Here is a 10,290-nt window from a genome sequence, read left to right as displayed (position 1 = left end):
TTTAAGCATTTAACAAAAATGGGGGCAAAAGTTGTTATTTTCAGTTACCTACTGTCCACATGAGCCATGAATTAGCAGGTATTGGTAAAGATAAAGCTGTAATTTGTATAAGGAATAGGAACAAAGAAAACAAAATGGAGGCATCATTCAAAAGGTCAGTAGAATTTCAGAAATTGAGAAAGACGTTGATAGTTCTTTTGATAAATTGGCCCAACCACTCTACAGTTGGAACAATCTGAGGAATCTGAGTGTGCTGACTTGCTTGTCTAAGGTGATAGAGACAGTAAGTAGTAGAGTCATATTTGAACTCAGGCCCTCTGATTCCAAATCAATTGCACTTTCTTCTACAATGCTATAATGCAATTGGGTTACTCAAGGATGTTCCACAAATTGCCATAGATGACCTTCAGATCAATCTAAAAAGATTCTTTCTACCCATGGCAAATGTTCTCTATTTTGTTCAATAATCTCATGTTTATCTTTCTACATCCATATATCTATCAAGTCATATGGATAGTTAATATTAACATAATAATTAATACAGAAGTTAGAATTTATATAGAATATAGAATGTTGCCATTTAAAAGGAAATTTATGGCTGATCAAAATGATCACAATAGACAATGCTTGAGGTCACAGTTTTTCAGTGTCAAATACAGTCTTATGAGTATTCAAAGCATGACCTTTACATAAAAACTTTCTCATAAATGACACATTTCATCAGTTTTTTCAAGTGCTGATTCCCTCCCCACAAATATCCAATCTCAGGGTTAAGATTTTCCATGACTTGTCTTCAGTGAGAGATTTCTCTAGTGTAACTTCTCTGATGAACTTGGAGGTTTATTTTCCAAGGTTCCTTTGGTTAGATTCTTGGAAGTCATGTCACTTCTTTTTTGTATACTTTCTGATGTCTACAAAAAGATCCATTAAAAACATGAATGCCAACTGGTTCTGCCACATTAACCACACACACCTGGTTTTTCTCTTTACTGTACTCATGAATATTACAGGCTGTTTTCTGTATCAAGGTTTTACCACATTCTCTTTGGGATGGATCCTCTGATGACTGAGAAGAGCTTTCAGGTCAAATTCATTCTTATGCTGATATTAATATAATAATTATATAAAATCAGAATAAATAGGTAATATAGATAGATATCTTGATATAAATGATATAGATAGAGATGATATAGATATAGGTTTAAATAGGGATACAGATACAAATACAGATCTAGATAAATATTCAGTGAGAATTATTTTCCTAAGTCTATCACTTTTTCCCCTGCTAAATGATGGGAGCAGGAGAGCACAAGGAGAAGCAAAAAAACTTGGAATAGAACCTTTGAGATATTCCCACTAGGTGGTAGATAGAGGATGAATTAAAGTCTGAGATGGTACCTAATTCACAACAGGGGTATAAATTACCACAAGTCTAAAAAAGTAAAGAGGAGAAATACAACTATAATATATCTTTATCCATTACATATCCCATTCCTTCCCCAACCCTATCCCAATCAAAAGTTAGATGTTTGTGGAAAAAAATAATAAAAAATAATTGGCACCTTCCTGTGCTCTAGCTCAGTTCGCTTCATTAAATTCTCCATAAATTCATGGGAAAGAAGCCCATGAGATGCTCCTTGTGGAGTCTCAAAATAAATGACTGTCATATTACTAAGTTCATTAGTCTATTGAACTCGAAATATAACATAGTCTAATGGAAAGAAGGTGCTGGATTGGAATATGTAGGGCAGAGTCACATTCTGGATGCTGCCAGCCTTTTCCTTTATGGGATGAGGAAAAGTTCTTTTGTCTTTCTGTAAAATGATGTTTTATAAAACAGAGGTAGCATGTTACAGTGGATACAGAACTGATATTCACTAACTCTGTGACCCTGGACTCTGAACCTCTCAATGGCCAGGACAACTCTGTAAGACTAGAAATTTCAAAGAAGTTGAAGATCTATATTGGCGTAGGAAATTTTCCATGCTAATTAAATTCAAGATTAGGAAATCTGTGAAATAAAAAAGTAATACTTGATTTCCACTTATAGAAGGAAAGGTTATTTTAAAAAAATCAATTAATCAAAAACAGATGATTCTTTACTAGTGAAAAGGCCTAAGCCAGGAACTAATGGAAGATGGGGAGGGGAGTGCAAAGATGACTAAGACTGAACTCAAGTAGATCAAAATTTGAAATTAGCTTTGATTTCCTTAGAAATATATAGCCAGCACCTTCCATATGGTCCATATGGTCCACAAATCAGAAGGTATAGCAAAACTGATTCTGAATACTGAGTAGTTATGTTAAAGCTAATTGCTATACCCTTTGTTAAAAGTATTTGTAAAAATATTCCATAGATGGGGAAAAATTGATTCCCTTAAGAATTTCTAGGTGATATCCAGGCTGGACATACTATGCCACAGCACTACAGTCAGAATCAGAAGACTTGGTTTCAAGTGTTGACTCGTTTTTCATGATTTTCTTGCTTCACTCTCATTTCTCTTCCCAATTTTTCCTCTACTTCTCTTACTTGATTTTCAAAATCCTCTTTGAGCTCTTCCATGGCCTGAGACCAATTCATATTTTTCTTGGAGGCATTGGATGTAGGAGCTTTGATTTTGTGGTCTTCTTCTGGTTGTGTTTTGATCTTGTCACAAAAATAAGATTCTATGGTCTGATTTTTTCCCACTGTTTGCTCATTTTCCCAGCCAACTACTCAACTTTTAGCTCTTTGTTAAGGTAGGACTCTGCTTCCAGTGTGGAGGCTGTACTGTTTCAAGCTTCAGGAGTTTTGTGCAGCTGTTTTCAGAGATACTTCTATGGACCTGTAAATTTTCAGTTTTTCCAAGGTTGTGTGATGAAAGTTTTTACTCCTCTCCTGGTCTGTGCTCTGGGCTGTGAGTGACCACAAGCACTCTTTTCTGTCCTGGAACTGTGAAGAGGATTCCCTCTCCACACCCTCCACAAGCTTCACCATGCCAGTGCTCTTCCTTGCCCCAGGACTACCACCCAGTTCTGTGACCCAGATCCAAGCAGGGCAAAGCAAGAGAATCCTGCCTCAATGCCAGCAAAGAGATCTTTGCTCAGATCAGAGGGGATTCCCTCTGATCAGCCACTCAATCCCCCTGCCCCCCATCTGTGTTCTGACAGCTCCAGAAGCAGCCACTGCCACCACCTTGGGCTGGGGCTGGGGCTCTCACACAGGTCCAACAGACCTTTCCTACTGACCTTCTAATTTGTCTTTGGTGTTTGTGGCCTGAAAAGTCTAAAAATTGCCACAGCTGCCAGTGATTCAGTCCTGAGGCCTTCTCTGCCCCATTTGTGCTGGTATGTCCCATGCTGGACTGTGCTCTGCTCTCAGACTGATACAACAGACTTTTGCTGTCATTGCCTTGGGCTTCCAAATTGTCTTTGGCTGGAAACTTGTTTCACTCGGTCATTTTGTGTGTTCTGCTGCTCTAGAACCATTTTTAATGGGTATTTAAAAGGGCTTGGGGGAGAAGTCAAACAAGTCCCTGCTTTTACTCCATCATCTTGGCTCCACTCCCAGAAGAGTTGGTTTCAAATCCTAAATCCATCACTTACTGGCTGTGTGACCTTGGGGAACTCACTTTCCTTTGCCAAGTTTTGCTTTCTTATTTGTGAAATGGAGGTGATAGTGTTATGGTTTCATGGTGTGCTGTGGGGGTCGTCTCAAAGAATTCAGACTCAGATCACCTTCAATCCAAGCAGAGACAGGTATCAAGGATTACACTCTCCAGTGGGCTGAGTTCCAAGAGGAACTGACAACCTAGTGAGACAAGATAGGCAATTTTATAGGGTAATGATGTTGATTACACTACAGAAATTATTAATATTAAAAAGGCAGGAGGGGTTTGTCAAGGAATTGGGTAATATAGGGAGGTGTCTCAGACTCGGTGGAACTGTGTATGCAATTACCCACAATACATACAGAAAAGCCCAAATGGGAGGGGGCTGTTAATACGTGATAATGACATTATAATAAGCCTCTCTACATCATAAGTTAACTCTAGGTCAGTTTTACTATTACTGTGCAGGTGTCTACTTAGGGAAAGTTCCTTCTATTGTTTTGGGATCTACATCCTGCTCAGGCATTCCGGTGGTGCTGTCTTCTGATTGTCTGATTATTGTGCTTCTGTCTGAGATTAGATGGATGTGGTTGTGGTTGATTGCATGGACATAGCTGCTGTTTCTAGGTCTGGGGGCAGTGGCTAGCATTCCACCACATGGACACTCCTGCTATTCTAGTGGGGCATGAGTTCATGGGCATCCCTACTGTTCTAGTGAGGCAGTGAGGTATAGATGAGGAAGTTAGGATATAGAGTTTGGGAGGCAGCATGGCTAGGTAGGGGCAATGGGCCTGCTGTTCAGTGAGGCCTATGATTGAGTCTGGGGGCCTGTGGCGTGGTTAAAGCCAGATTGTGTGGTTAAATCAGGATATGCTTGCTATTTGGTCAGGACCATAAGAAAGTTAGAATATTGGGCCTGGGGCACCTTTATTAGGATTCCATCCATAGTACCTGGACTACTTTCATCACAAGGGTATGGTGAGAACCAAATGAGGTAATGTATATGTAAAGTGAAGTTCTAGATAAATCACAGCTATTGTTACTATTGCTAAAAAATAAAATTAATTTGTAGGCAGGAAGAATGACTTGTTCAAATGCACAGATGTGGGCTTGAGCATGGAATATTCACAAGGTGGAAAGGAGACTTCCAGGATTAAGGGAAATATTCAACTAATAATACTATTGAGATAAGTTCTGGGTATATGATGGTTAAAACAAGACAAAATCCTTGACCTCAAGGATCACAATCTAGTGAGGGTAGTGTGAATTCACCAGTTATTATGTGATATATTCATGGGAAAGGTCCAATCACAGTACATGAGAGATATGGGAAAGAAGAACATTTATAGGGGCATGGAGAAGAAAGGGGATAAGATGGTTTCATGGAGGACCTGGGTTCAAATCCTCCTACACTCACTTACATAACGCTGGTAAACCACTTAACATCTTTGGGCCCTGGTTTCTTTACCTATAAAAAAAGTGTACTAATACCACCTACTCCATAGGGCTGTTATGAGCATCAAAGGAGATAATATTTGGAAAGCACCTTTGCAAATATCTGAGAATTATATAGATATGCACTACTGTTATTTTATAATTACTGCAGAGTGACTTTTGAAGGGAAGAATTGCCTAAAGTGGTGATATATGGAAGGTGAAAGGTGCTCCAGCTTTGCTATGGTCAAGTCTGCACTGGTACAGTCTGCTCACTAGATTGCACTCACCTCCCATCCTGGTGTAACATATCCTTCCTGTCGACCTTCCAGTTTGTCTTGGGTTGGAAATCTGACACACTCTGTCTCTTTGTGGATTTTGCTGCTCTAGAATTTGTTCAGGTTCACTTTTTAGAGTTATTTGAAAGAGTTTGTGAGAGAGCTCAGGTGAGTCCCTACTTTTGCTCCACCATCTTGGCTGCAACCCCTTTTATTATGTTATTAAATTGGAGCCAGCTTATAAAAGGCCTTGAATGCATTTCAAGTTAAGTGCTTTATGCTTTATCCTAATTATTATCAGTAAGGTGGGATGACATTATAATATGTCTTAAAAGCCAGACCATGGATTCTGGGTATGATGTGGTAAGATATTCAGGGTTTAGTGGAAATCACTTAAATTGAGATGGACTGAAAAATTAGTACTCTGGAACTGAGGTTTGTGGGTTTATCCTTCATAGATTAAAAGAAGAGACTTAGGCAAAAATAAAAGGAAATAATACTTTGTGTGTTTAGAGAAACTGTTAACCCAAGAGGTCTTTCGGGTTGAAAATATAAATAAGTTGAAGAAGTCTTTCCATGAAGCTGTGGGTAGTGATATATATATATGTATATATATATGTATATATATATATGTATATATGTATATATATATATATATATTGACTTTCATGGAGTTGGGAAGATTAGAATATTGTTCCCATCACAAAATATGAAAATATATTTTTTAAAATATACCAAATAAGTGCAAGATAATTTTTGCACTAACAGCTGGGCAAATCAGGAAAGGCATCAGGTAGGAAGTAGCATTTGACCTGAGCATCCACAGAAATTAGAGACAGAGGTAATGAGGGCATGTCTCCCATGTCCAGGCAAAGGCACAGAGACAGAAGGTATAATATATATGCATGAAGGAGAATACGGCTAGAAAAACAGGATGGAACCAGATTTTGAAGGGCTTAAATTCCTTATGAGAAGTATTTGTATTTGATCCTAGAGATAAAAGAGAGTCATTGGAATTTATTGAACAGAGTAACATAGTCAAATTGGCACTTTAGAAATATCCCATTGGCAGCAGTGTGGTGGACAGATTGGAGAGGTAGGAGACTCGAGACAATAAAACAATTAGCAGGCTATTGCAATAATCCAAGTGAGAGGTGAGATGACCTGAAATAGGGTAGTGGCTAAGGAGACAGAAAGAAAGAGACACATGCAAGAGATGTTATTCCTTGACCAGACTTGTAAACCATGAATTAAGCACTTACTATCTATATGGGATAGGGTAAGACCTAAGGGAGATACAGAATCTGGATAAGACATCATCCATGGCTTTATAATCCAGATAAGGTTTACGCCCAGATAGCCACAACATAGAATAATACAGCATCAGTTCATTCAAATAGTACAAACAGAATGGCACATGAGGTCTGGAGGAGAAGGTAGCTCCCATTCGAGTTTATTTTATGGAAGAGGTGGTAATTGTGTTGGGCTTTAAAGTATTACTGGGAATTCAACAAATGAAGATAGCAATCAGTGACACCAGAGATAAAGCATGTATGTCCCAGAAGCACATAGAGCAGAAAACACAGAATGTTTTCATTGGTTAGTAAGGAGAAATGGGTATATGGAATACCTGGGTTCGAAAACTTCCCTCAGATACTTCCTATGCGACTCTGGGCAAGCCACTTAACCTCTCTAAGACTCAGTTTCTTCATCTGCAATATTAATATAACAGTACCACTATCCTCTTCAGGATTGTTAGGAGGGTCAAACAAAATAATATAAGGTAACTCAAAAATTTTCTTCTACTTTCAGGTTAAAACTTAAAATCATTTTTCCCATTAGGAGACTCAGGTCACTCTGGTCTGTCCACTGACACAGCTTATCTTTCCTGCCCCATCCAACACACTGGTTAAGATGACATCAGATGAAGGAAAACTCTTTGTTGGTAGATGGAGTTTTGATACCAATGAACAGTCATTGGAAAAGGGCTTCTCAAAGTATGAACAGATTGCTGAAGTTGTTGTGAAAGACAGGAAAACTCAAGAGATCCAGAGGTTTTGGCTTTGTTACATTTGAGAACATAGATGATGCTAAAGATGCAATGATGGCCACAAATGAAAAGTCTGTTGATGGGCGGCAGATTAGAGTTGACCAGGCAGGCAAATCATCAGAAAACCAGTCCCAGAGGTACCAGAGAGGTTCATCCAGTGACGGAGGCTTCCTCCATGGAGGCTGGGGTTGAGGCTGTGGTTTTTCTAGAGGAGGTGGAGACCGCGGTTATGGGGGAGCAGATTCAAATCAAGAAGTGGGGGATATGGAGATTCCAGAGACTATTACAGCAGCAGCAGGAGTCAAGGAGGCTATGGTGACTGGTTTCAGGAGGGTCTTACAGAGACAGCTGTAACAGTTATGCTATACACAAAAGTAAAAAATCCTTCCTGAATCAAGATCGCCCTTCCAAAGGCAATATTTATAAAGATTTTTGCAGCTCCACTGAATCACTATTGTGTAGTACCCATCTATTCATATTCACTTTTGTAGTATTATCAGTTCTGATCTTGTCAAACACAGCCTGACAGCTTCGGACATGAGATGGCCTAATTAGAATTTCTTTTAAGAAAGCTCTTATCTGTTCTCCAGTGATTTTTTTTAAAACATTTTTGGAAGCACTTCGGACTTTATTTCTTCTTTTCATCATGAGCCAAGGTGTGGTGGTTTTCTTTTTTGTTGTTGTTTTCTTTTGGTTTTGTTTTAATTTTTAATTTTTTTTTCTTTTTACAACAAAAACTTGTGAGATTAGGGACCCTGGTTTGGTTTTCTTTCAGCTAGAAAAGAACTTTAAATTCAATGTTCATGAGAAGGTGAACAAGCTGTGGAGGTTTGGCTTATTTTTTTTAAGTGCCTTACTTTCAACTTTTTGTAACCATCCTTTATATAGCAAGGTAGGAATGCAGCTGTGAGGATTTGTGGAGAGGTACACCACCTTGGTATATCTAAATAATCTAACTGCATAAGATATTTTTACTGTATACTGTAAGTTACCCAGAAATAGCCTTGCAAGCTTTCCATAAAAGAGGTTCTTGAAAATGTTTATTTATATTTTTTTAGTGGAAGAAGTATTCATAATCCACTGATATTGTGTTTGAGGTAGTTAAGGAATTCTTGGTATACAGTTTTCTTTGGCCTTACAAACCATCTGAAATGAAAAAAAGTGTTGTGATTTTGTTAACACTCTGTATATGCAAAGTGCTTTCCTTAAAGGTCTGTGTAAATATCACTAATTATCATCATCATTTTAAAAGATGGAACTGATTTCCATAGATACTTTCTCTTTCTGCCATGGCTTGAATTCCGTCTCACCCAAGGCTCCCAGGAAACATCCCAGTCAGTTTTCCACCTTTGGAAGTATTAGTCTTGGTCCTAGTATGAAGAGGTGGTGGAACTACCCTAGTTTGGAAGTATCAATCCTGGTTGCAGGTTGAGAGGCTTGTTGGCTGGTCCTAGTGCCTTATCTTATTGTCCCAGCTTTCCACTCTTTCAGTTGTCTCCACTTACACAGCACTGCATCCTTTTAGGTTCTTCTTTAAATGGGCAAAATAAAAGTGCCTATTGGTTAAAGCATTGACTAGCTTAGTGTTCTGTAAAGTCTCCTTTAGTCCTAGCTATGGAATCTCTATAATGCCCTGCCTCCATTCCATGTCTTTCCCAGCGCCCTCACAGAGCTTTCTTTTATGTGTTGTCTTCCTGTATTAGATAGGAAACTTCTTGAGGACAGGAAATGTTTTCTTTTGTCTTATTTGCATCCCCAGTGCTTAGCACAGCATCTGGCACTTAGTAGGTGCTTCACAACAATAACAACAACAACACTGCCTGAATAACAGACTGACTAGAACTCCTGGGAAGGCAAACTGTTGCTGACTGGAGGATTTAGATGTGAAGACAAAGGAAATTCTATCTTTGCATTCATTATATTCAAGGGACTATAAGGAACCACTGGAGATTTTGAACAAGGGAAGGGCATAATTAGACCTATAAATAAGGAGTGGATGGATCAATAAAAACAACTTATTAAACACCTATCAGGCTTCTAGGCTTAGGAGTGGAATACTAACAGCATCGACCTGCCAGGGTTGTTAGGCTGTGGGGCAGCTAGGTGGCACTGTGGATAGAGTGCCAGATCTGCAATAAGGAAGACTCATCTTCCTGAGTTCAAATCTGACTTCAGATATTTAATAGCTTTGTGACCCTGGGCAAGTCACTTAACCTGTTACCTCAGTTTTCTTATCTTTAAAATGAGCTGGAGAAGGAAATGGCAGTATCTTTGTCAAGAATACCTCAAATAGTGTTAAAGAGACATAGCTGAAATGACTGAACAACAAGAACAGGCTTAGGAGCAGAACAACAGCACATACCTCCCAGGGTTGTTATCTAGATCAAATGGGATAATGTGCTTAGCACGGTGTCTGTCAATAGTAGGACATTTTTGTTTCCTTCTTTCTTTCCTTCCTTCCCAGGCAAGAGGCAGCATGGGTAGAGGATAGACAAATGGTCCTTGAAAACCTGGGTTTAAGTTCTGCCTCTGAGACATACTGACCGTGTGACCCTAGACAAGTCACTTAACATCTCAGTGCTCTAGGTAACTCTCTAAGATGACACTAGGGCTGCTGATCTACAATGATAGAGGAGTTTTCTCATTCAGGAGCTCTCAATATCCATGAAATCAGCTCTCTCCCTGTCCCTAGCTAGGTACAATAGGAATATAAATGCAAGTCCCTGCCTTCAGTAAACTTATATGCCATTGGAAAAAATGTGTCAGTATGTACAAAATAACTTATTGGAGAGCACAAGGGAAATTCTAGAAGCTGAAGAGATCAAGAAAAGCCTAACAAAAAAAATGGTACTTAGACTGAAATTTGAAGGAAATTGAAGATTCTAAGAAGCAGTATTTGAGGAGGGAGATATTGAAATAAAGCATGACAAGAACAAAAA

The 10,290-nt window shown here is 38.8% G+C and overlaps 1 pseudogene; it reads left to right on the top strand.

The window, feature by feature from the left end:
• Positions 1–7,215: 7,215 nt before the first annotated feature.
• LOC118854673 lies at positions 7,216–7,877 on the top strand (annotated as a pseudogene).
• Positions 7,878–10,290: the final 2,413 nt, after the last annotated feature.

The sequence above is a fragment of the Trichosurus vulpecula genome, chromosome 6 (genome assembly GCF_011100635.1).
Source record: "Trichosurus vulpecula isolate mTriVul1 chromosome 6, mTriVul1.pri, whole genome shotgun sequence".
Classification (NCBI taxonomy): Eukaryota; Metazoa; Chordata; class Mammalia; order Diprotodontia; family Phalangeridae; genus Trichosurus; species Trichosurus vulpecula.
This window is presented reverse-complemented; position numbering and strand designations above follow the sequence as displayed.